Source organism: Python bivittatus, unplaced genomic scaffold, assembly GCF_059951505.1.
Source record: "Python bivittatus isolate LINGU-HERP-01145 unplaced genomic scaffold, Pbiv_v1 ctg000840_np1212, whole genome shotgun sequence".
In the NCBI taxonomy this organism is placed as follows: Eukaryota; Metazoa; Chordata; class Lepidosauria; order Squamata; family Pythonidae; genus Python; species Python bivittatus.
The window spans coordinates 3,721,943-3,749,933 of NW_028277113.1; the positions used below are offsets into that span (position 1 = coordinate 3,721,943).

Sequence of the window (27,991 nt, forward strand, 5' to 3'; positions counted from 1 at the left end):
TGCATTAAAATCATCCCCCTCCCCCTTTACACACTCTTTTAAACATTACATTTTGAAATGAGACAGCTATTGTTATCTGTGTGAGGACAAGCATGCTTTTTTCCCCCCTCTAACGTAAGCAGCTGTTATTTAGTATTGATGAATACTGATCAACATAAAGATAAGTTAGAACAGAGGACAGCTTAATTATGTGGATTTTGGATCATTTTCACCAGTATGTACATGGCAAAGAACAACAGTTGAAAAAATCAAAATTGCAGGCTAGATAACATAAGAGATACTTAATTCATCTAAGTTGTAGCAGATTGTTGATTATAAATGGACTAATTCCTAAAAGCAACATCACAGTAATCTTTCTAAATGAATCAGGCTGGGACTGATCTCATTGTTAAGGGAGGTGATGAATGTTTCCTTCATCACAGAAAGTAGTTCTGCTTACCTAAATAAAGATAGCTATAAAACTGTTATGGAAAAGAAGTCTCTCTGGCATACCTTTCTAATTATAGGCTAGTCTCAAATATTCAGTTCTTGGGTGAGGTGACTGAGAAAGTGCTGGTCTCATGACTCCAAACACAACTGAATAAAACTGAATTTCTGGATCTATTTTAATGGAGGGTTACATTCAGGATGTGGGCTTGGTCCCCCCTTCTGAATCAGAAACAAACTGTGGGAGAACAGGCCTCCTAGTTCTTCTGGATCTCTCAGTAACTGTTTGATACCATCAACAGTAGTATGTTCTGAACTACCTTGTTGGAATGGGCTTTGGGAGCAATATGTTTGCACATTCACTGAAATGTTAAAATTGAGTAGTGGGAATGAGAGAAAAGCTAAAACTAAATCTAGGCAAGTTAGAGAAAGCGTTGGTAAGGACGAAAATGAACTCTAGAACTGAAATAAAGGTTCCTGTGGATGGTGTTGTACTCCTCAGAAAAAAGTAGGTCTGTAGTTTGGGAGTGCTCCATTGAGTCTCAGCTGTCACTGGATTTGCAAATAATGGCTGTGTTAAGGAATGGATTTGCACAATTTTGACTAGTACACCAATTGCAATCCTTTCTAATTTAGCCAGATTTAGCAAGAGTTATCTATGCTTTGGTTTCAATTCTCCTTGACTATTGCAATAGGCTATATATGGGGTTACCTCTGAAAAATCTCAGAAAATCACAATGGGGCAAAACATGGTGGCTATGCCACTGACTGGTACAATAGATGTACATCAAATGATTCCTGCACTGAAAGATTTGCACTGCTTATAATTTACCTATCAGCCATAATTCAGACTGATGGCTTATCTGCAAGATTACCTCTCCCACTATGAATTGCCTGACTGTTCACATTAACTGGGGAAGAAGTTACCTCTAGTGCCAGAGGCTCAACCATCAGGTATGCAGACAAGGGTTTCTTCTGAGTGGTTCTCACACTGTGGAATCCACTCCCTAGGCCCTCACTCTCCCAGTATTTAAAATAAACATCTTTTTCACCAAACTTTAAAATGTTATGTATTTTAACTTTACAAGCTTCCTTGATTGTCATGCAAATAGAAAGGTGGACTTAAATCCAATTATATATATATAATATTAATGTATTGTGCGTGTGTGTGTGTGTGCATCAGTATTATACTAATAAAGAAGTACCATGGCAAGACAAGCCCCTACATGGGATATTCCAACAGTTAGCTGAGGTGGCTGACATTGGGAAATCCTATCAGTGGCTGGAAAGGGCTGGACTAAAAGACAGCACTGAGGCACTGATCATAGCAGCACAAGAACAGGCACTAAGCACCAGATCCATAGAAGCAGGGGTCTACCACACTAGACAGGACCCAAGGTGCAGATTGTGCAAAGAGGCCTCAGACAGTCCAACACATAGTGGCAGGGTGTAAGATGCAGGCAGGAACAGCATACACTGAACGACACAATCAAGTAGCTGGTACTGTGTACAGGAACATCTGCATAGCGTATGGGCTAGACCCCCCCCCCCCAAGTCCAGATGGGAGATTCCACAGAAGGTCGTGGAGAATAACAGGGCTAAGATCCTGTGGGATTTCCAGATCCAGACAGTCAGGCAGGTACTGGCCAATCAACCAGACATTGTGGTAGTAGACAAGGACCAGTGGTGGTGATAGATGTAGCAGTACCAAGTAAGAGCAACATCAGGAAGAAGGAGTATGAGAAGCTGGAGAAGTACCACGGCCTGAAGGAAGAACTAGAGAGGATGTGGAAAATAAAGGCCAAAGAGGTTCCAGTGGTGGTAGGAACATTCGGGGCCGTGACTCCTAAGCTGGGAGAGTGGCTCCAGCAGATCCCAGGAACAACATCAGAGCTCTCTGTGCAGAAGAGTGCAGTGCTAGGAACAGCTAAGATACTGTGCAGAACCCTCAAGCTCCCAGGCCTCTGACAGAGGACCCGAGATTAAGGAAGACACGTATCACCCATAGGGGTGAGAGGGGATTTAAAAAAAAAAAATTATATGTATATAAAAATAATTAATTTTAAATTTGCTTGGCTCTTTAGAGATCATACATCTGAAAAGGTGCAAAATGGTTGGGTTACTTCTTTTTTCTTTTTTCCTTTCTCTTCAACCTCTAACAGGTTCATAGGCATAGGAGCCTGTTCTCAGAATTTGTTTCTTCCATGCAATACTTTCTGAAATGCCCACCTGATTCACATATTGATGCATGGTTACACTGCCATTCAGGGAAGTGCTACAAAGAAACAGCAGCCTCACATGCTGTGGTTGTGCAAAGCCTTTTGAGGAAGGAAGGAAGGAAGGAAGGAAGGAAGGAAGGAAGGAAGGAAGGAAGGAAGGAAGGAAGGAAGGAAGGAAGGAAGGAAGGAAGGAAGGAAGGAAGGCAGGCAGGCAGGCAGGCAGGAAGGCAGGAAGGCAGGAAGGCAGGAAGGCAGGAAGGCAGGAAGGCAGGAAGGCAGGAAGGCAGGAAGGCAGGAAGGCAGGCAGGCAGGCCATTCCATATATTTCCAAATGTGACTCTGTCTCTTTGTCCCATCCATCCTAGGAAACAATGAATACTAGCTGAACTTCATTTCTACTATCATTCATTCAGCTATGGCTCTACTAAGAAGGGAAAAATGTTGTTAGCAAGATCCATGATAAAATTCTTTCACATCTTGCATATATTTATCTGTGAATTAGACCCACTAAATACAGTGGATCTTATTTCTGAATAGATGAAGTTCAGATCACCCTGCATAATGTGAAGTGGGGGGGGGGGAGGCAATGCCCTTGTCCGAAACTACCAAATATGAATATCTATAGTGTTTGACTCTATTCTAGATCTTGGAGCAAGCTTTGATTAAAATAAAAATGATAGCATTAAATTCCTATCTATTCTTACAAAGAGTTCTGATTTAAACTCATTTCACTTCTTCCTTCTCAGATCGGAGAAATGAAATAGAAGATATCTGAGTAGAAGATACAATGGAAGATTAACTTCCAATCCATATACACACTTCATAATCATCATGTAGTCTCATCAAAACTGAACAGATAAATAATTGAAGCACTATTCATGTTACATCTGAGCAATGTTTTACTGTTTTATCTCCAAGCAGCAAGGAAGAGTCTGAAGATGTAGGTTTTTGGTTTTTTTAAGAAAACATTCAACATGTAATCATAATGCAAACAAATATGGGTGCATAGAAATTGACTATAGCAATAATTCCTCACTTGACTAGCCAATGTGGACACAAAATGTTGCATGATTGTCTGCCATGGCTGGCTATCAACCAAACTCTGCACTGAATGTACATGTCTGGTAGGTGGAATGAGACAAGAAAATGAATAGCCATTGATTCAGTCTTTCTCCTTGGTAAACATGATAGGTGGTCATTTACAAAAGTAGTAGTTACTGTGATTACAATAGAAGCACAGAAAGATACACATGTAGAGCAGCAAGCATGCAACCCACTATTTTAAACATCATTATTTTTTTCCAGTGTTCATGGATCATTTTTATGTATATACTACTAAAACTCTTGTGTCTTTCTGTAACCTTCAGTTGGATGAAACGGTCCATCATAGGGCAACAATTTTTGAAGCAAGGTACCTCAAGCGGGCTACCTTAGAGAATGTGTCCAAAATTCAGAACACATTATTCCTATGGGGTTGAAATAAGGCAAAGTTGTGGCTGCTTCAGCGCTGCTGCAGTCCTGCTGTTTCAGCAGTGCTGGGCAGCTGGGGTCAGCTGTGGTCACATGATTGTCATATCCAATGCTCCCTACCAGCTTCTCACAAGTCAGTGGGGAAGCCAACAGGGAGCCTAAACTTGATTGTGATTGCTGACACTCCCTGCCCGCTTCCCACAAGCAAAGTCAGTGGGGAAGCCAGCAGGAAGTTGTAAGGCCAAGGCCAACAGGCAACTAAGTGGCTGCTGCTGGGTGGGAGGAGTGAAGGGGGTGCATAAGAGGAGCTGTGTGGATCGGGGAGGGTGTATAGCGGTGTGCAGGAGGCATAGTGCAGGTCAGAGAGGGTGCAAGGTGGTGCAAAGGGGTCCCTGAGAGGTGTGGTGAAAGTCAGGGAGGATGCACGAGGGTGCAACACAGGCCAGGGATGGTGTGCAAGGGTGTGGGTTGGGGACAATGTGAGGGGGTGCAGTGCATGTCAGGAAGGTTGCAGGGAGGGAGGGAAGGAAGGAAGGAAGGAAGGAAGGAAGGAAGGAAGGAAGGAAGGAAGGAAGGAAGGAAGGAAGGAAGGAAGGAAGGAAGGAAGGAAGGAAGGAAGGAAGATTTCTGACACTCCCTGCCAACTTGCCACAGGGAAAGTCAGTGGTGAAGCTGGCAGGAAGTCAGAAGTTGCTCCCACTCCCACTGCTTTTTTGCCCGCCCTTGGTCATTCTGTTTCTCTGTCTAGGTAAGGAAATATCTCTGAAATGATGACCCAATGGGTCACAGGTGGTCTAGTTTTAATCTATATTCTCTGCCACAAACACAACCTACCTTAATAACATAATCTGCATCTCAATTTTATTCACTTACTTCCTTAGCTAATATGTTGACTGCACCAGACCAAAGAAAAACAGTTTTGAAGCATCGACTCCTAATGTTCTTGGTATCAATACCCCTGATTATATAAGGGATTATGAGGTTCATCCATCTCTAAACTAACCTTCACCTTGCTGATGTAAAAGGAACCTTGAGCCTCACAGTGCTTAATAAAATGCATCTTAGGCAGAAGCCTGGATTCAGTGCTAGGAGATGAGTGATGATAGGGCTTGCAGTTCAATATCTGCAGGGCCACATTTAGAGGCATAAGCATGGACACTGTCCTTACTGAACACTCTAGAAGCAAAGGAATCCACATTACATCATGTTGAACTATTTGGCCATATTGCCAATAATTACTGTGTCTTGTTGGCAGACTCTCCTTAAAAAAAAAAAAAAATCATTTGCTACTTATCCTTTTAACAGGAGATTCCAGGAACTGAACTTATTGAGAATCTGCATAGTCCTTCCCTTTTCTTCATTTTCCCCAACCCCTTCACCCCCCGTCCAGTAACTCCAGAACTCTATGAACCACTTCCTGTTCTGAACATTTACCAAACCACCTCTTGAATGGCCAGTTTGGAAAGTGTGAGAAAAAGCATAGAAATTTTTAATAGTCTGTCCTTGGAATTGTGAGTTTTGCACAACCCTAATCAAGAATTATAGTAGATAAAGATCAATAGAGTAGATGATTAACTGCAGGAAAATCCTGTATGCCTTCTATAGAAAACTCCATCCTTTATGCAATCAGTCCACATACACACACAAACAGAGGTTGATCATTATCTGAAATATCTGAGAAATATCTAGATATCTAATTAGGACACTAGAACCCTCCAATCATGGTTATTGAAAACTAATGACAGAATATCCTGCCATTTGAAATGGAAACACAAGAAACATAGTTTATGCTCTACACCATATCATTAAAAACAAACAAGAACATCCTCAAACTGTCTTAAAAAACCAAACTTGACATGTTTTCCCCAACATGATAGCCTTCAACCTCCCCCAAAATGTAAAGTATGGCTTTTGGCTACAAAAAGTTTATTTACCCTGGTCTATGAGAAGTACTGCAAATAATTTTCAAGCAAGCATAACAAGGAGAACCTGGCACTGTGTGCACAAGAAAAGGAATGAACATCTTAATGAATGGGGAGCAACTAAATGATTCAAAGTTAGCAAAGGAGTGTGCCATGTTATATAACCAGTATATTTAATTTAAATGCCAAACATATAGGAATGATGGAGGGGAAAAAAACCAGAAGTTGGAATTAAAATTACTGGAAGAAATACTAACCAACTCAGATATGATGATTTTGGTGGCTGGAAATGAGAAAGAATTATGGAATCTCTTATTGAAGGTGAAAGAGAAATATGAAAAACCCAGTCTAATTCTGTATAATTGGGTAGTACCAACTCAATGCAACTAGATGAAGAAGTAGTAGAATTAGTACCAGACTTCCAGGAATGATGGCTCCAAAAATCCACAGAAATGATGGCTTTTGTTATGAAATAAAGAGATAGTTGTTTTCTGCAAGAAAGATGGATAAATCTAGAAAGAAATATTAAAATGTAGAAAGAACACACTGCCATAAAAGTTACATGTTGTTAAGGCCATGGTTTTCCCAGTTATAATATATGGCTATGAAACAACCATCAGAGAGATTTAATGAAGAACAGTTAATGCCTTTGAACTGGGAGGTGCTAGAGAAAAATGTTGAGAGTGCCTTGGACAGCAAGAAAAAACAAACTGTTTAATACTAAATGAAGTAAAATACACCACTCATTGAAAGTGCTAATAATGAAGCTAAAGCTGAAATATTTTGGATAAGATTCTAGTACTTGGATAAATGAAAGGCAATAGAAAAAGTGACTGGCAGAAGTCATAAAGCCTGGATACTATCACTAATTTCACAAGCATGAAGTTACAGTAACTGACACTTTTGGTGAATCACTGTCCATCAGAGCACAAAAAATCAGAAGCGACTGAATGACTCAACAACGATGAGGAAAAAAGCTCCATCACATTCTCCAGTGATAAGAAGTATGCCAGGAAGAGATATATTATCTCATACTGTGCTTCAGTGCACACAACAGAAAAGAACAGCTTAGATCTTTCTGATCAAGTGATCAGAAAAGAAGTAAATATGCAGACAGTAATTCAACATATAATGCTATGTAATGCTGAGCTACAGTAAATTAGCCCCATATTTCTTTTCTGCCTAGAAGCCATGTTTTCCATGGTGTCAAAAGCAGAAGAGATTTCTTATGCTATTGCATGAAATTCATTAACTAGGTAACCTGACATTATCTCTGGTATCTTCTCCATGTACCACATGAGTGCTACTGTTTAACTTCATTCCCATTTATTCTTAAAACAAAGTTTGTAGAATTCTGTTATACATTTGTATGTTTGTGCACAGAAAGGCAAAAAAATATGTTATGATATTCTACCCCACTTGCCCCCAGTTTTACCCTACATGCAATTCCATTCACACATACAAGGAATGGACAAAAGAATGCACTGGGGCTCATGTCCCCCCCTCCCCCGCTATTGGGAAGGGAAGGGAAGGGAAGGGAAGGGAAGGGAAGGGAAGGGAAGGGAAGGGAAGGGAAGGGAAGGGAAGGGAAGGGAAGGGGTCAGATCTTTGAGGTAGGCCAGGTCAGGAAACAAATTCTACAAAGACTGCTGAAACTCTATTCTATTATTGCAAAGTATCTCATTACAGAATCTTGAAAACCTGACAGACATTCTCTCTCCTCCCTCTAATACCAAAGAGAATCAATGCAGGGCAATCTTGAGATTCTTTCACACTCCATCCTCCCTCCCAGGGGTTTACCTGGTTTCTACATAACATTTGTTGAATACTTTCTTCGGGCCGTCTCCCTATTCTTCAAGGGAAGGGAAGGGAAGGGAAGGGAAGGGAAGGGAAGGGAAGGGAAGGGAAGGGAAGGGAAGGGAAGGGAAGGGAAGGGAAGGGAAGGGAAGGGAAGGGAAGGGAAGGGAAGGGAAGGGAAGGGATTTGGATTTAATATAAAAGTGAATGGCCAGTATAAAAATCTTAAGGTGATATTGCCATATAGAAAAACCAAACAAAGACAGAATCAATAAAATGTTCAAAAAGAGAGGATATTAAGAAATGTTATTTGTAACATTTTCTGAAGTTCAAAAGAATCTAACATAAAAAGGAAAAGGTAAGAAGTTTAAAGAAGAAAAGATAATGTATGAAGTGGTATATGGAAGTGAGGATGGTTTGCAAGGACAGAAAGGGATGAAACAAGTTTTATCTTTTCTTATATCATGCCTTTAATTTCTTTGGATTACTATTTGTCAATCCTTTTTCTCCACTCTGCCTCACTGCTTATCCCTAATAGCATTTAAGAATGTATGTAATAGCATGTAAACATGTATGGATATAGTTTTATCTATTTATCTATTCTTGCATCACAAAATGCATGATTATAAAATGAAGAATTACCTATTTGGATGACATATATTGACCTGCAGGAAATGTTAATATCCACAAATTAATTCAAGAGGAATTTGAAAGATAGTGTGTATCTTCTCTAAATTAGGTCCTGGTTGGCAAACAGGTGTGTTCTGTAAAGGTGATCTTCAAAACAAACAAAACAAGTAAAACAAAACACTCAAGTGTGCAACTTTCTGGTTTAAATGTACATGTTGATTGGTTAGAAACAGGTCAAAGATGCCATCTAGTTTTACAAAGATGAGGGAGTTGATTAAAATAGTTGACTTTACATAGCATTTGTTCGTTTAAAAAAGAGATGGGCGAGACACATTATCAGAAGATAATGCCTGCAGATATTTCAGGACACTTGAAATGATGAGTTAAATAACAAGCATTGAAAAAGAAGTCTTTCATCCAAAGAGATTATACCTTTCAGATATAATCTCTTTACAGTATATTTTGAATTCTCTTTTCTTTGATTATTTCAAAGTGACCTATTAAAACTGCATAAATGGATGTCCATGTCATATCTGTTTTTCAAATACCTTAGATTACTTCCTTAATGAACTGATACATCTCAAGTATATATGGCATGCTTGGATTTTCTACATTGAAAAAGAGAGATTTTGGCCAACATGATTGTGGCATACCAAATAATTTGCTATGTCAATGAAGAAAATCAAATGCTTATTCTTTACTGTATACGGAAAACAAAAAACCTCTATGTTCTGCAATCAGAAATGATTAGATAGTGCTGGTAGGTATCATGATAAAGCTAAAGGTGAAGTGGACATTTCAGTTCTATGAAATGTCTCTAGGATGGGCTAGTGGAAGAGACTGGATTATGTACCATTAAGCCAATGGGGGAGGGGCGGAAATCACATGGGCAAAAATATGCGAGCACCTGAAACATGAATTTCCTAACCACATCTACTTTGTCCCTCAGCCTCATAACCTCAGGAGAGTTACAGGATAAAATAAATAATACGTGACATCTCTGATATCAGAAATGAATAGACTAGCTCTTTCTTGCCATAAATAACCCCTGACATCCTACCCCACAGGGCCCCTACCATCTTCAGGGGAAATTCTGTTCTCTGGGTGATGTCTATCCAACAAAAGACCATAGGTGTTCCTGTGGAGCAATGCAATGAGATATACATACGTGTGTGTGTGTGCGTGTGTCTATATCTATCTATCTATCTATCTATCTATCTATCTATCTATCTATCTATCTATCTATCTATCTATTTTTCCCCCAGCCTGAAACACTAACCTTCTACATCTTCCTACCCTACAAAGATAATACTATCCTACTTACAGATGCTTAGTGAAATAACATACATGTAATACTTCCTGTATTTGAATGTATGCTTTCACTTGTAGCTGTACTAATAGTCATAGTATAAAACCTTGTCACATGTATGGGGGCAGGGTACATAAGAAATACATATAGTAATTATATATGACTAGACTATTCAAGGAAGGGATAATAGATTTACTCACATGAATAGTAAGCCAGATGGTTAAAATTAAGTGGCTGCCAATATTCTTTACAGGCTGAATTTCTGTTGAAGTTCACAGTTTTGTAAAAAGTGTACAAGCAATGAAATTATAGGCAAGTTTAATAGAAATAAGGTGCTTTGTTTGCTTTTGTTGAATATACTGCCCATTCATCTACACACTGGGTTTTCAAAGGCTCTGGGAGGGATATTTTCTGTGCTTGCAATTTTGTTACTCTTATGGTGTTTTGCTTCTTCCATATCAAATTATCTTTTATAATCTCACTGATTCACTAACCACTTGTTTTGCACCAAAATTTAGGTACTCCCCAAATCAATTTTGTGCTATTTGACATAATGAGCCAGAAGTACACGCATGCAAGATTGATTGGTTATATAAATGTAAGACAAAATATAAGGCTTTCTGTGTTCTGCGCTGATATCTGTGGGGGTAGATTAAACAAAATAAATGTCTTCCTTTATTTGCTTCTTTTAACTTAATAAAAATAACAGTAGCCCATTGAACTGGATGAATTTCTAATGGGGTGATATACTTTATATGGAAATACACTGCTGAAAGATCAGAAAAATGGTATCCCTTGCAGTGAGTTTTGCACATTAGTAGGTTAAACCTGTTTTAAGGTAACAGATGAGTTAAAAGGAAGAACATACAGCTAACCAATACAAACTGATTAGGGATCTATCTTAAATAATCATATCAAAGGCCATACAACACGGTACTAATATATCTGAATGGCACAAGCAAGATAATTGTTCAATCTGCATGCAGTATATTATCAGGGCCCCAGTTGGTCCGGAAACCAAAGTGTACAGTTGCATGTATGAAGAGTGTCCTTCTTCTGCAAACTGAAGACATATGAGCACTGTTGCCTGGGGGAAGGGAGTATCAGGAATGGTCACATGATGAGTTTTCCTGACTTTATAAAACCTGAATAGCAATAATTTCTTTTAGAGATTTCATATGAGAAGCCCACATCACAATAGATTATTAGATACTGTGATGTGGTACGCTAATATAAGATCTCTGGAAGAACCCAAAGTGGAAAATAAGAGAAAATTAGACTGTAGTGGAACTCTAGGGAAATCAGGTCCCCTATTCTGTGGCTTTCTCGCCATAATAATTAACCCAGTCCTCTTTCTATCATTAATAACTTACAGTTGATTCACATTATATGAGACAATTATTGTAATTGGTTTAGGCATATTTCTCTTCTCTCTCTCTCTCTCTCTCTCTCTCTGTCTCTCTATCTCATATTGATAACTTTAAACTCCCCTGGAACATTTATACCTTCAAAATCCTGGGAAGATTTAAAGGTTTGACTTCTTATTTTGTTTCATGCTTCTGGGTGTTAACAGGCTTGGTTTTTATTTTGGGATTTTTTCATGAAAATATAAGTTTTCTAGAAATCAAAAACATAATGGTGCTTCTTCAAGGTTTTCTGGTTCTGAAATAAAATACATAAGGAGCACTGTCAGATAAGAAGTAAGATCTTTAACTTTCTATTATTTAGGCCCCATTTAGCCACATTCTGACTTATTAGCATCACATCTTTGCAAAGCAATCTTACAAAGGTAATACTACCTCCCAAGACTACTGCATTGCTCTAATTATAATCTTGCTTTTGCAAAATGTCATTTATGGAAGAATATCACAGAGCAATATGTAGCTGAGCATAGGCAGGATTTGATAAAGTGAAAGGATAAGTTTTCCATTAGGTGCCTTGAGGCAAAAGTACTTATTCCAGCCTAATACAAAAAAGACACAGACATTAAGGTAAAATAGAACAGATACCTTAAGATGCTTAGTACATATTTATGTATAAGCTATACAGCTTCCATTATATTCCATTGCCTCTATCATATTCTATCTATGTATGTATCAAAGATCAGAATTCTTAAGGAATCCAGATTTGAAATTTGTTGACTACCATGCAAGATAGTGGTTCACATGGACTCTACATTATACTATCTTGTTCATATTTAATTATCTGACTGGAGATATAATGCATCCATTTCTTTATTTGTGAGCACAAAGGGTGATGTGGTAGGTTTTAAATCATACTTGCTTAACCATGATTTATTAAATAAAATACGGTTGGGTGCATTAACACAACATGCTAAGTGTTAAACCTTAGTTTAGAAGCCAAGATGGCTGGGTTCATTCAACATGCAAAGACAAAAGCAGATAAATCCCACTGTACAAATCCACCCTGTACACGTAATACATACTGTACCTCTTCAAAAGAAATATCTAGAGCTCTCCAGTGTCACATCCTTCCTTATATACACACCAGAGGGGCATACACTTGCCAGCATTTCAGCTATGCATTTTATACACCTAGTTAGTTGAGGCAAACAGTTCTTTACATAGGGGACATTGGCTCAAGGCCTAACAGCATCAGTAACTAATGATAAACATAGATAGGAATCCATTAGGCCCCCACTAAGCAAGAGGGAAGGACTTAACCTTTGTTTCCTCTATCACAACTATAACGGGGGGGGGGGGGGAAATCACCTATCATTATGCTTCAATAAAAGTTCTCACCGGCACCAATGGGAACTTTTTTTTTTTTCTTTTGCTAAGCCTAACAGTAATACAGGAAGAAAAGGTCAGTTTTTTGTTTGTTTGTTCTACTTGTAGCGGGGAACAAAATGGGAGACTCCTTGTATGTTGAGGTTCTAATCATATTCCAATCTGTGCACCTAATTCTGGGGGGAGAAAGAGAAAATATTATACGATTCCAAGTAATACAGTTAATAGTGTGTGCAGTTTAGATCTTGTTTTCATGCCTATAAAAACAGATTCTTCCACTATACTAAATTATTTGAAACCTCAAGTGTGACGCTTCTTATCCACTTAATTCTACAATCCTACTACCGTGAAAATGAAGGGGATATTAATGAGAGGCTTAATATAATTGGTATGTAAGTAACACAAATATGACACAATTCTTGTACCTCCGTATGAGTAATATTTTCTCTAAAAGGCAATAAAGATTTTCCCCCTCTTTTTCTCAAAGATTTTTTTTTTCTCTTGTGGGGGGGAAGGAGGTTAACTGTATGGGCGGAATGCTTTGATCATGCATATTAATACAGACTAATTATGTAGAAAAAGTATTGATTATTTATAAAACTTGATTCAGCATAGGCACATAAATTAGAAACTAGCTTACTTAAGCTGCCTTGGCAAAATATCTTATCATCATTTTGGAGCTGAGAAAGAAAGGCAGAGCTTCTGATTATTATTTTTCTGAGCAAAATATAAAAATAATGACATTTTGGCGTAATCAAAGTTATCGGTATCTCACTGATTATCATCTTGTCTTGTCTTGTCTTGTCTTGTCTTGTCTTGTCTTGTCTTGTCTTGTCTTGTCATCTTAATATTTGTGTGCCATTATATGTTTATCCTCACTTCTCTTGAGGAAACTCATGATATTATATATGGTCCCTCTTTTTCATTTTCAGAACAATGTTAAGACTAGTCAGCGTCATCCATTGAGTTTCATGCCTGGGCTGAAAACTGAGCATGAGTTTTATATATTACCTTTCACTTATCTGAACTAGGTATTCTTTCCTCCATTTTAGGATACTTCTGAATGGATTACTGGGTTGTTTTTAAAGACTCTTTGAAAGCTACAACAGAGCCTTTCCTGAATCATGTGATTTGACTGAATAAAGAATAAAGAGTCTTTATTTAGATTGAAGACTTCATTAGAGTAGTATTATATTTCCTACATTGACCATCTAGACATATTTCTTTTAGGGAGCCTACAAGCAATATATGAGCATAACAGCACTCCAATGATGAAAATAATATATGCCCACCATGACTTTGGTTCTTAGTGTCATGACATAAATTAAATTGAAGTACTCATTATTGGCAGAAGATGCTGGGCAGCTACCTTGGATTTTTGTAATGTATAACACTACATAACATGAATAAACCAAATTCTTTGTCAATCCAATATTCTCATAGTTTTAACTACTAACTTTCTAATGATGGAGATAATACTAATCTATGACAGCCTTTTTAGGACTATTGAAATTATTTATGTGGAATGCTTCAAACAGTGAAATATGCTAGGTAAAGTTAATAATAATAATAACAAAATGATATGGTTTCATTGCTAATTGCATGTTTATTACTTATTAATTGGACTGTTTATCAGTATGTATCTAAGTTCATATCAAATTGTTCATTATTACTAGGGACAAGTTAGAACATTTTGATGTGAACTTACTCAATTAATACTACATATATGAAAATAAAATATATGCTGGAATCCATGCTATTCTGGACTTCCCAATATTGCTTTCAAATCTATAAAAGAATGAAAAAAATGTATACATTGTGGAAAGTACAGTACAAAACTGTATATATAATGGGAGTCATGAAGAAAAGCACACTGTATCAGGGAAATATTGTAAAAAAATGTGCATACTGGGGAAAATAGATTAAAAACAGAGAAAAAAAATTGACCCCCTTCCCAAATTAATACAGTACCAACTAACTACTCAGAGTAATATTATCCAGTGTGCAGAAATGATATGGATGAATCTAAAGATACATAAGTCAAGATCCAACCCATCTAATACAATTTTCTGGTAAATTCCAATACAAATAGATGTGTTAGAAGAGAAATGGTTGCTCAACTGTAGGGCATATGTCTTTCATACACAAGGCTCAAGGTCAAAGTCTTGGAAAATCCAGGTTAAAAGATGAGGTAGCAGGTGATGGGAAAGACTTCTGCCCAAGAAGTTGTTAAACTGCTGCCAATCCAAGTTAATAAAGCTGGGCTACATAATTTTCTCACCTGGTATAGATTTTTCATTCTTATGAAATGTACAACAATATTTCTATATCATAGAAGAACAGAATGATTCCTCAAAATACAGCAGACTGACAGGGTATCCGTATGGCAATTTATCAAGATGGTATAATGCTTTTATGCCAGCACTTAAGAGAGAGCGAGGGAAAAAAATCATGTTGGGAGATAATGAGATTTCAGACACCTGCTTCCATCTTTTCTCTAAAGAAAGAGATGGTTAATTATTTATGTGAGAGATCCTTACCTAGTTCTAGTTATATGTACTACTTATGTAGCAGTAGTAGCATTGTGAATTGTGCAGAGTATAAATACTTGGTGTAGCATATGGGCTAAGACTGTAATTTGTGAACTGTGAAGTTTCTGATTTAAATCCCATCTCAGCTACAAACTCACAAGTTTCATTTGTTTTTTTCTTTTTCCAAAAAAATATACTTGTTCTTTTGCTTTATCTACCATACCCCTTTCTCCCTACAGCCCAGGTATGATAATATGCTGGCATTCTCTTCAGGACAATAATAAAGAAGTATGTGAAACACTTTGGAGATACAATATGTGCTATAGACAAATACTGTGAACTGTTGTTCCAGTTAATGCTTTTTAATTAACCTTGCAAAAACATCCATAAAAATACAATGTAGTATTCTATTCTTATTCTGACTTCTTTTATTATATTTCAGACCATTCTCCAAACACACTTTGTGAAGGTCTTTATTTTAAAGAAACTGAAAGTGAAGACAGAATAGCCACGACACACATACTCTCCCATGTTTTCGCAAACTTCTTCAACAGCCTTCGCTTTTCCAGCTTATGTTTTTGCAAACTTTTAGAGTGCCCTAGACCAACAAAACTAGACTGAACCCATCTGGGAATCTGACACTGTTGCCATGATTAGGTTAGCTACCCAAGAGTAGTTTTAGATGGTAGCATTTTAAGACTTTTACTTAAAAGATTGCTAATCTTTTACGTCACACCGCTTTAATCTACTTGGTATCCTTCTTCAGTAAAATACCTCAACCATCAGTTTAGTTCTGTCTCTTAACATGCTACTATTCTCTCTTTGTTCTACCAGTTCCTGACCTTTTAATCAAAATGACTATTCATGTCACACTTTATTACTGCTGACAGCTACAGATTTCATTTCCCTGACATATCACAAGCAATTCTTTCCCTCACACCTCCCCTGAAATTCAGCTGCTAATCTTGCAAGAGGCAACCATTACATGCAATGTTTTACGTTTAAACATCCCCATGTGTGTGTGTGTGTGTGTGTCTATAAATGAGATTTAAGATTAAATTACATAATATTTCTAACCTGAAATACTGAACAAATATACCCATATCAACTTGAATCATCAAGGCTTGCCTTTGTTGTAAGACTCTGATGATAAGATTTGTATTGGTCTAGCCATGCTTTATAATAATAAACAGCAACAGTAATATGCCTCTTGCCTGCTTCATTCATGTATCTATAAAGATCTCCATAGACAATCCAAACAGTTCAGTGGGATTCTGAAGATTTCAGGTCAGGAAATGTTTCTCTTCTAGAAGAGTTTGCCCTTTTACAGGTTAAAACAATGAAACAGACATTCTCTTGAGACAATAGTTCTATTCCGGAATACTTCTTCCTAAACTCAGTTTCTCTATGCCTCCTGCTCTCTCTTCTTATACAACAAACAGAATGAGCTGCTGCACTGCAGAATGTCAGTTTACTCATTTAGAACTTTCAATGCAGAAAATTCAGAGTGATGCAGTCAAGCAGATAACACAGCACTTACCTTAATTGAAAATCCTTTCTTTTGACAAAGTGAACAGAAGGAAGCACCAATTCAAGTTCAGCCGTTATTTGGAGGGTAGTCTAAGTTTTCAATCAGCACCCTTCAGGCTGAGATGCATCCTGGGCTGTCGTTTGCTGTTGACGTTGAACTCTTCACTGTCTAGAAAAAAGGGGAGAGAAGGAAAGATCAGCTGGAATCCTCGGGAGAGATCCTGAGTAAGTGAGAGTACAAAAGCTCTGTGGCTTAAAAGGAGGATGTTCAACAAAACATCTTGGGTCTGAAGAATCCTGTGGCTGGTGCGAGAGGTTTTTATCATGTCCCTTGAGCCGAAGGATGATCGCTGACCTGATTAACACACAGCACACTCCCTACATATAGAGAAAGCACTGGGAGGATTCCTGGGCCGCCAGGGAGTCACAAAAGACACCGGGGCCACTTGGGAATGTCATCTCATGCAGATTAATAGATGTGCTGCTCCAGCTGAGGTTGTAATTTGCAAGGTGGGTAATGCACAGTGCAAAGCAATTTAATGATTTCAAAAGGAAATGTGTTTCTGCAATGCTCCTTTTTCGAAGGTGCGTCAGCATTCCAAACAGGTTATGACTGATTAATTAAAACAGATGGATAGAGCTGGTTTCATGATAGGGTGCTCAGCATATACAAAATACTGGGAGCTGAAGGGTGAGATGGGACTCAGATTTCAGCTTAACAGAAACAAAATTATTTTGGTGGGCAAATTTCCCAGATGGCAATTTACTATTGTTGGGCAGGAAGGGAGTAGGTTTCTCATGGCACATTTGTCAGTGGGAGTTAGCCATTACATGTGCAAAGTTATATTTCAGAAGAGAAATACTCCCCTCAAACAAGGTTACCAAATTGGCAGCACATTTGACAAATGCACAGTTGAGCTTCCTGATATTTAAAAAAAGACTGACAAAGGGGGAAGCAAACAAACAAACAAACAAACAAACATGTTATGCATCTGATATCTGTTCAGTATTAAAGCATTGGTCAATGGGTGGATCAAATACTAGTCCAGTATTTAAGGTATTTATCAGCCTACTTGCTTTTGGTTACCTTTGCATCTCAGCTTTCCATCAAAGAGTGCTCAAGGAACAGTAACAACTAGAGAACTGCACAATAGGAAAGGGCTCTAAATAAGTAGTAGAGCACATACCTTGCATAGAGAAGCTCCTAGGTTCATTCCTAAGAAAGATACCTGTTTGCAGTCTTGAGCCTAGTTAGATCAATGGTCCAATTTTATGAAAGAGCATATTCTACATACCTAGGCATGTGTAGCCTCCTAGCCTGCAGAGCACATGGAATTGATTCACTGATCATCTTCATTGGATACAGTAGTTGATCTTTGACTGCAGAATCTGGGGTGCCATTGAATGGTAATAAAACATACATTGCTCAATAAATGATCTACTATTGGCGTAGGAGGGGCAAGGCAAGAATATCATTTAGATGTTCTGCCTCAAGGATCAGTATTTTGATGTTTCTTACATTCCTGATGTCTAAGTTCTTACAACTTACACTACTGCTTTGATGCTAGGTAGCTGGTTTAGGCTTCTACCTGAATCTTCTATGTACTGCCCATAGATTCCTGCAGCTAGGACCAGCAAAAATAGAAGTATGCAGCTTGTTTGAGAGACTGGAGGGCAGAAATGTATTGGAAATGGTTGCTGTGGAAAAAGTGTCCCTACCCCTAAATGAAGAAATGGCATGTGTGCAATGTCTGAATCTTGCAGAACTGATAAGCAAGAGGCTATCATTCATTCCATTAATATTGGATGATAACATGATACAACAAAAGGGGAAAGCTACAACACATTAAGTTACTTTACTTAAGACCATTATTGAATTCACAGACTATTTCTACAATATTTGAGAGCAGCCATCTGCCACTCTGACTGGTTAGTTGATTATTATCTAACTTACACCACAATGCACAAACACACACAGAACTTGAAATGAACGGTTTGCTTCCATATATAAAACCACAAAAGCATTTAGGAAAATTGAATCAAGCACTGTTGTTACAATATTAAAAATAAAATGTGCATATTACTTTGGCATGTCTACCTACCTATGTTTTACTGATTGACTGCACTTTTAGCCCACTCTTCTTACAGTGAAGTCATTGGCATGAATTATTTTCCATCATCATACATGCACTTATGATCCTTACAACAACCCTGAAAAGTACAATAGGCTGAAAGTTGTTAATTGTCAGAAAATTACCCACTAAGTTTTAAAGCTGGGTCTCCAAGGTCCTTAACTCACATACTGACTAAATGCAGAAATGCAGTCAGAACATCCTATTGTTAGCAAAGTTAAAGAAGCTACAAGGCAGCCAACAATTCCAGTCAGTCGCAAACAGGATCAGAATGCCATACTCACTCAGAATTCATACACGAAATGAAATGTTACAGTCTGACTCGAAAAGCAAACATTAAAGAAAGTGCCCCAACAGACGAAGAAGAATCCAGAATATAAGACAGGGTCAGAGACCAATCTAGAGCAGTTGTTTGAGTACTACGGTTAGGATCTGGGGATTTACAAATCCAGACCTCCTAGGGCAATTATGTGAAGTTGCACTACAAGGTATGCATATTTTCCATACTTTTTTATGGAAGAGGAATCTGATTGATCCAGTATTCCATAACATCCTCATGAAAGCTTTGAACATGCAAGCACAATAAATGCTTGATTTAATAGATCCCCATTTAATGGACATCCAATGCAACAGAACAAAGATGTACGTCTAAATATCCCTCTGAAACAATGGTTAAATCTATCATTACACAAATGATGTGAATGGACACAAAGTACATGTTTTTGTATTTAATGGATGACTGACAATAACAGACATCACCTCAATTAATCTATTAAATCAATGTTTTACTGTGATTTCCTGTGAGTTCACTATCTCAAATTTAAATGAAATCACAGATTTAAAATGCTGATTAATTCACCAAATTTAGTGGGTAGATGGCACAGTCTGAAACAATGTTTAAGAAAGTCGCCTGAATTCTATTACAGTGGATGGTGATTAGGAAAGATTAGGGATGTGAGAGAAATTTGTCTGGTTCATAATTTAATATAAATTTACCTCATTTACATTTTTAACAATATGCAAATTAGAACATAGCTATTTGATTTTACACTTCTAAAGATAAGTCATAATTATGTGATGCAGTTTCTCAGTTGAACTCTGTGTGTGTGTGTGTATGTGTGCGTGCACACACGCATGTGTATAGGGGGAGAAATATAAGCAAATAGGAATGAAAATAATATGCAAAAAGTGCATTCAACCAGATAAAATCACTTGCAAAATTCATATATTACAAATATGTGCTAAAGCATATATTTCCTATACACCTTTAAAAAATAATAATAAATTCATGCAGAACAGGTTAAGGCAGAATTAAGACTGAAAGAGAGAGAGAGAGAGAAACTAATAGATGAATTCATCTTTAGTAGAGATGCAGTAGTTGGCCGATTTTAAATTTTCCAAATTTGTAACATTTCAGGGTTGGTGGGAAATTATAGTTAACAGACCTCTAGATGCTAAAATTGGACACTTGGAAAAATCTTCCTCCCAGTGAAATTCCCAATTTTTCATTGTTCCATTCCTGATTCAAACCCAAATGTCTCTCTCCATTTTTTTTATTTATCTATCTATCTATCTATCTATCTATCTATCTATCTATCTATCTATTTATTTTTAACCAATTTATATGGCCACCCATCTCACACAAAGTGACTCTGGGAGGTGTACAACAGTTAAATAAAACAGCAGATAGATTTTAAAAAACCATTCATTATAAAAGGATAAAAAGTAATTATTAAAATAAAAATATTATCAAAAATTTTAAAATATACAAACCCCATGGAGAGAGCAGAATATTAAACATAGTAGAGCCATCTGAGAATGTCTCCAATCCCTAAAGACCCCCAGGCCTGATGACATAATCCGGTCTTGAGGGACTTCCTGAATGATAACAGGGAAGGAGTGAGCCTAACTTCAGAAGGGAGAATGTTCCACAAGGAGGGAGCCACAACAGACAAGGCCCGCCTCCTGGGACCCACCAAATGCAAGTCCCTGGCTGATGGAATCCATAGCATACCTTCCATGCCAGATCTAATGGGACAGGCTGATGTAATCGGGGAGACGCGGTCCCTCAGATAACCTGGCCCCATGCCATGAAGTGCTTTAAAGGTCAAAAACAACACCCTGAATTGGACCCAGAAACAAACTGGCAGCCAATGCAGCTCATGAGGCAGAGGTGTAATATGTCCTCTTCTAAGAGCACACATAACCTCCTGTGCCACAACATTCTGCACCAATTGAAGCTTCCAGATACTGTTCAAGTCCATTCTAGAGGTGATTAGGGCATGAGTGACCATGAGCAGAGCCTCCAAATCTAGGAAGGAGCACAACTGGTGCACAACATGAAGTTGTATAAAGGTCCTCCTAGCCACAACTGCCACTTGCTGTTTGAGCAGGAGTTGCAAGTCTAGGAGGACCCCCAGATTGTGCACCGGCTCTGTCTGGGGCAGTGCCACCCCATCTAGCACAAAGATGGTATAGTCCTATCAGGACCCTGAACCCAAAGCCATCCAGTCTTGCCAGGGTTCAGTTGAAGCCTGTTGTTCCCCATCCAGACCCTCACAGCCTCCAGGCACTGGGATAAGGCATTCATAGCATCACTTAATTCACCAGGGGCAGAGATGCATAGTAGGATATCTTCAGCATGCTGACCCCCTTGGCCTCTGAGATTTACCATGGGCCAGTTCTAGATTCTGTCTCCAGGCTTTACCAATGCCTCAGAAAATGTGGGTATATGTTTGGTGTTTGTGTATGTGTATGTGTGTGTGCACGTATGCAGGTATGCTTGTGTGCAGGTATACATGTATGTATGTGTGAGAGAGAGTGGGTGCGTATATATTACAATGATTACCATACCTAGTTTCTGTTCCCAGATTCCTGAAGGAGACACTCATAATATCTCCTTTCTACATCTTTCAGTGTTGACCTGTAGTAATATATTTAAAATGTGCAAGTTCCCTTAGCTTGAACTTGAACAGATATATAGAGCCACAATGCATGACTTGGGAATTGAGAAAGACATACTTTAAAGCTGTAGATTAACCAGCTGCTCTTTGGCACTCAAATACAGGAAGATGCATAGTGAAGATGTGCTAACAGTACCAGCAAACACTGTTTCCCTGGATTTGACTTAATTATCACATTGCAGGGAGAAAAGGGAATCTAGTCAAGATAAAATCTGACCAAAGAGCTCTGCTTGTCTAAGTATTTTAGCCTCATTTATTATTGACTAGGTTTGTCTATAATCCCTCTTCTGTTCTGATTAAGAATATCTATGCTTTGACTGTGCTCCAGGTGCTCCTCAATGAGAAAACCTTTGCAAATTGTTGCTCTGTGATGTGTTGCCATTGTCCCATAGCATTTGTGACTGCCAACTCCTAATTGCTGCCCAATATTTAGGTTTGCCAAATTTATCCTGGACCATCAAACAGAATATTTAAGGGTGATAATCCCATGCAAACAACAATGCCTGGGGAAACATTAGCCTAATCTTTGAACATGAACCAGCTGCAGTATCCTTGGTCCTAAAAGATTAAAAGAGAAACTACAAGAAGAGGCCCATTGTGTCATGCCAGTAGCCCAGTCAATCTGCTTGTGGAACTTCCTCTTTTTTTTCCACTCCAGTGTTTCCTAAACTTTACAACTACAACCCAACAGACCCTAGAAGAAACACTGAAAACCGATCCTCTTTCTGTGCCCTTCTCTTATCATTTTATTCTTTCTTCTTTTATTATTTGAATAGTTGTAACCTTTCTGTTAAGTGTTTCCTTGCCCTGGCAGTCCAAGACTCTCACTGGATTATTTTACAGATGTTGATGTAGGCAGTTTGTCTGATTTTTCCTCTCTTCACCTGCCTTCCCTGTTCTTTTTGCAACTGTGATTACAGTGCCCTCAAGCAAGATGCCACTCATTGTAATTGAACAACTGCCCTTTTTAAGTTAATTCCATCTTAGAATTTTGGGTATACTGATTCCAAATGAAATTCTTCAAACACTTTGATTCGTTGGTATGCTCTTCTTTGAATGTAGTCAATAAACCCATTATCTAAATGAATGACTTAACTTTGAGTTTAGGACACTGACAAATGTCTAGAGGAGGCAGGGTAACAATATGTAATACAAAAGATCAACAATTTTTCTCTAAGTACAGAAACTTAGAGTGCCATAGAACAGTGTACACTGATAAACTGTAACCCTTCTTTGTTTTACACACACACACACACACACACACACACAATTTTATTGAAATTTTTAAACACAAGAATAAGACTAATACAAACTAAAATAAAGAAAAAAAGAAAAAAAGAAAAAAGAAAATAAAAAACTAAAGGTGCAAAAAGAAAAAGAGTAGCAGAAAAATAGAAAAGAAAGAAAAAAGATATAAAGAAGTAGCTTCTGATCTTCTTCACAGCATATAAGTACAATTATAAATTGACCTCTTTCTTTAAATTTACACCATGACTCTCTTCTTTCTATACTCTATCCTATCTAATCATAAAAACCATAAATCATAAGTTCATTTTTTTCCTTTTTATGCAAAAAGTCCATAAGGGGTTTCCAGTCACCAATAAATGTAGATATTGACTTCTTTTTAATCAAATAAGACAATATGGCCAATTCAGCAAGTTCTGTCATCTTTACAAACTATTCCTAGATATTGCCAAATCCTACCATCTTTGTGCATACAAGAATCTAGCTGCAGTTATCATATATAAAAACAATGTTCCATGGATTTTTTCTAACTGATTATCCATCAGTCCCAAGAGGAAAAGTTCTAGTTTCAGCTGAATATTAATTTTTAAAATCCTCTGAATCACTGTATATATTTGAACCCAGAATTTTCTAGCTTTTTGCATGTCCAGCAAGCTTGATAAAATTACCCTTCTTGTTTTTCAAATGGTAATCCTTCTTTGGATGGGAGGAACAAGGGAGACCAACATTCACTTCATTTTGAATCATCATCACAGAAGATGTACATTTATACATCTTCTATATATTCATATCCCTTTCATAGATCACTGCCTTGTCGTGGCAAAGGGGCTTGCATAACTCAGTGAAGCCATGAGCTATACTGTGCAGGGCCACCCAAGACAGACAGGTCATGACAGAGAGTTCTGACAAAATGTGGTCCACTGGAGAAGGAAATGGCAACCCACTCCAGTATCCTTGCCAAGAAAACCCCATGGACAATGTCAAAAGGCTAAAAGATATGATGCCGGAAGATGAGCCCCTCAGGTCGGAAGGTGTCCAATATGCTACTGGGGAAGAGCGGAGGGCAATTCCAAGTAGCTCCAGAAAGAGTGAAGCAGCTGGGCCAAAGCCAAAAGGACGTTCAGCTGTGGATGTATCTGGAAGCAAAAAGAAGGTCCTATCCTGTAAAGAACAATATTATATAGGTACCTGGAATGTAAGATCTATGAACCAAGGCAAGCTGGATGAGGTCAAACATGAGATGACAAGATTGAATATCGACATCTTGGGAATCAGCTAATTGAAATGGACGGGAATGGGTGAATTTAATTCGAGCGACCATTATATCTACTACTGTGGGCAAGAAACCCTTAGAAGAAATGGAATTGCACTTATAGTCAATAAGAGAGTGGGAAAGGCAGTAATGGGGTACAACCTCAAAAACGACAGAATGATCTCAGTGCGAATCCAAGGCAAACCATCCAACATCACAGTAATCCAAGTCTATGCCCCAACCACTGATGCTGAAGAAGCTGAAGTTGACCGGTTCTATGAAGACCTACAACACCTTCTAGAACTAGTACCAAAAAAAGATGTCCTTTTCATCACAGGGGATTGGAATGCTAAAGTAGGAAGTCAAGGAGTAATCGGAATAACAGGCAAGTTTGGCCTTGGAGTACAAAATCAAGCAGGGCAAAGGCTAATACAGTTCTGTCAAGAGAACAAGCTAGTCATAGCAAACACTCTTTTCCAACAATACAAGAGACGACTCTACACATGGACATCACCAGATGGTCAATACCAAAACCAGATTGATTATATACTTTGCAGCCAAAGATGGAGAAGCTCTATACAGACAGCAAAAACAAGACCAGGAGCTGACTGTGGCTCAGATCATGAGCTTCTTACTGCAAAATTTAGGCTTAAATTGAAGAATGTAGGGAAAACCACTAGACCACTCAGGTATGACTTAGATCATATTCCTTGTGAGTACACAGTGAAGGTGATGAATAGATTTAGGGGATTAGGTTTGGTAGACAGAGTGCCTGAAGAACTATGGACGGAGGTCCGTAACATTGTACAGGAGGCAGCAACTAAAACCATCCCAAAGAAAAAGAAATGCGAGAAAGCAAAATGGCTGTCTGATGAGGCTTTACAAATAGCTGTGGAAAGAAGGAATGTGAAAAGCAAGGGTGAAAGGGAAAGATATAAGCATGAATGCACATTTCCAGAGAATAGCAAGGAGAGATAAGAAGGCCTTCTTAAATGAACAATGCAAAGAAATCGAGGAAAACAATAGAATGGGGAAGACTAGAGATCTCTTCAAGAAAATTGGAAATATCAAAGGAACGTTTAGTGCAAAGATGGGCATGATAAAGGACAAAAAAGGCAAGGAACTAACAGAAGCAGAAGAGATTAAGAAGAGGTGGCAAGAATACACAGAAGAACTATACAAGAAAGATCTTAATGTCCCTGATGCCCATGCTGGTGTGGTCACTGACCTTGAGCCAGACATCCTAGAGAGCGAAGTCAAGTGGGCCTTAGGAAGCATTACTAGCAACAGAGCTAGTGGAGATGACAGTATTCCAGCTGAGTTATTTAAAATACTAAAAGATGATGCTGTTAAAGTGCCGCACTCAATATGCCAGCAAGTTTGGAAAACGCAACAGTGGCCACGGGATTGGAAAAGGTCAGTTTATGTTCCAATTCCAAAGAAGGGCAATGCCAAAGAATGCTCAAACTATCACACAATTGCACTCATTTCACATGCTAGCAAGGTTATGCTCAAAATCCTACAAGCTAGGCTTCAACAGTACGTGAACCGAGAACTACCAGATGTACAAGCTGGGTTTTGAAGAGGCAGAAGAACCAGAGATCAAATTGCCAACATTTGCTGGATCATGGAGAAAGCACGAGAGTTCCAGAAAAACATCTACTTCTGCTTCATTGACTATGCAAAAGCCTTTGATTGTGTAGATCATAATAAACTGCGGCAAATTCTTAAAGAGATGGGACTACCAGACCATCTTACCTGTCTCCTGAGAAATCTGTATGCAGGCCAAGAAGCAACAGTTAGAACCGGTCATGGAACAACCGATTGGTTCAAAATAGGGAAAGGAGTACGACAAGCCTGTATACTGTCACCCTGCTTATTTAACCTACTGTATATGCAGAGTACATCATGAGAAATGCCAGGCTGGAAGAATCACAAGCCGGAATTAAGATTGCAGGGAGAAACATCAACAACCTCAGATATGCAGACGATACCACCCTAATGGCAGAAAGTGAAGAAGAACTAAAGAGCCTCTTGATGAGGGTGAAAGAGGAAAAAAGCTGGCTTGAAACTCAACATTAAAAAAACGAAGATCATGGCATCTGTCCCCATCAATTCCTGGCAAATAGAAGGGGTAGAAATGGAAGCAGTAACAGACTTCATTTATTTGGGCTCCAAGATCACCGCAGACGGAGACTGCAGCCATGAAATTAAAAGACGCTTGCTCCTTGGGAGGAAAGTTATGGCAAACCTAGATAGCATATTAAAAAGCAGAGACATCACCTTGCTGACAAAGATCCGCATAGTCAAAGCTATGGTTTTTTCAGTAGTAATGTATGGCTATGAGAGCTGGACCATAAAGAAGGCTGAGCACCAAAGAATTGATGCCTTTGAACTGTGGTGCTGGAGAAGACTCTTAAGAGTCCCCTGGACTGCTAGGAGATCAAACCAGTCAATCTTAAAGGAAATCAACCCTGATTGCTCATTGGGAGGATTGATAATGAAGCTCAAGCTGAGATACTTTGGTCACCTAATGCAAAGAGAGGAGTCTTTGGAAAAGACCCTGATGCTGGGAAAGATTGAAGGCAAAAGGAGAAGAGGACGACAGAGGATGAGATGGTTAGATAGCATCACTGAAGCAATGAGCATGAAACTGAGCAAACTCTGGGAGGCAGTGAAGGACAGGAAGGCCTGGCGCAGTATGGTTCATGGGGTCACGAAGAGTCGGACACGACTTAACGACTGAACAACAACTACAACAAATATATTCATATACAGTTCGATACTCTTAAACCTACCTTGAAATAAATAAAGTAAATTCTGAGAAATAGCACATTTTTCAATTAAGCGAATAAACTTGAATTGTAGTTTCTGTTCAGGAAGACCTGACATAGGTAGTCCAGAAATAAGCCAAATTAAAACCAAATGGGGCATTACTAATGTCTTTTTTTTTCTTTTTTTAAAAAATAAGAGCAAGACCTGATTACACATTTTTCTTTCATAAACACTTTTAAATCAGAATATTTTTGACTAATCAAGATCTTTAGTTCTCATCTGATGTCTAAAATTGTTGCCTATAAAATAAACAAAACAGTACATTGGAATCTAGTTCATTTTTATTACATATTCATTACTATCACTTTCCTAAACTATTATTTTCCTGTTCAATTTCATCTCTAATGTTACCAAATGTTAATGACATGCAATTTGGAATCTAAAAAGGTTCCAAAAAGACCAAGCACTGCTTTTCTCCTCTTTTATTTTTTTTTTCATTTTTTTTTCTGATTAGTATCCATTGCAGATTTTATCTGCTTCTGCCATGGCATCATTTTTAACATGAAAAGAGGTTGTCCTCACTCCAATTCCTGGGATCTAAAGCATATATGATTACCCATTATAGGATTCTTTGGGGGGGAAAAAAGTTCATTGTGCACATATGGTCTAAAGCACCTGGCTTTATAAAAACAACAGCAACATAACTGCAGACTTAAAGTCTCTTTAAAAACAGTTGTTGTGCACTAATGAGAATTAAACGTCTTTTTTAAGCCAGTTGTTCAAACTAATTCTGATTAGTCAAAATATTCTGATTTAAAATGCTCATGAAACAATCTTTAATCAAATCTTTTAAAATACTTACCTAGGATCCTGACTAGGATGTAAAGATAATTTGTTTAGCAAACTGGCATCATTTTAATTTTCCCAGATACTATTTGGATCAAAACACACCTACTTTTTAAACTGCACAGTTCTCCAAACTTTACAATGCATTTCTGAGATAAAAATGGGATACACAAATGTGTATTTTAGCAAAAATC

At 38.1% G+C, this 27,991-nt stretch overlaps 1 protein-coding gene across 1 annotated transcript in view; it reads right to left on the minus strand.

Annotated features, from left to right (window-relative positions):
* The window catches only part of CDH12 (cadherin 12), a 303,004-nt gene extending 286,048 nt beyond the window's left edge, over nucleotides 1–16,956 (minus strand). The window contains exon 1 of the mRNA XM_088130662.1: nucleotides 16,595–16,956. The gene's annotated coding sequence lies outside the window, so the exon portion shown is untranslated. The remainder of the gene's footprint in view (nucleotides 1–16,594) is intronic.
* Nucleotides 16,957–27,991: the final 11,035 nt, after the last annotated feature.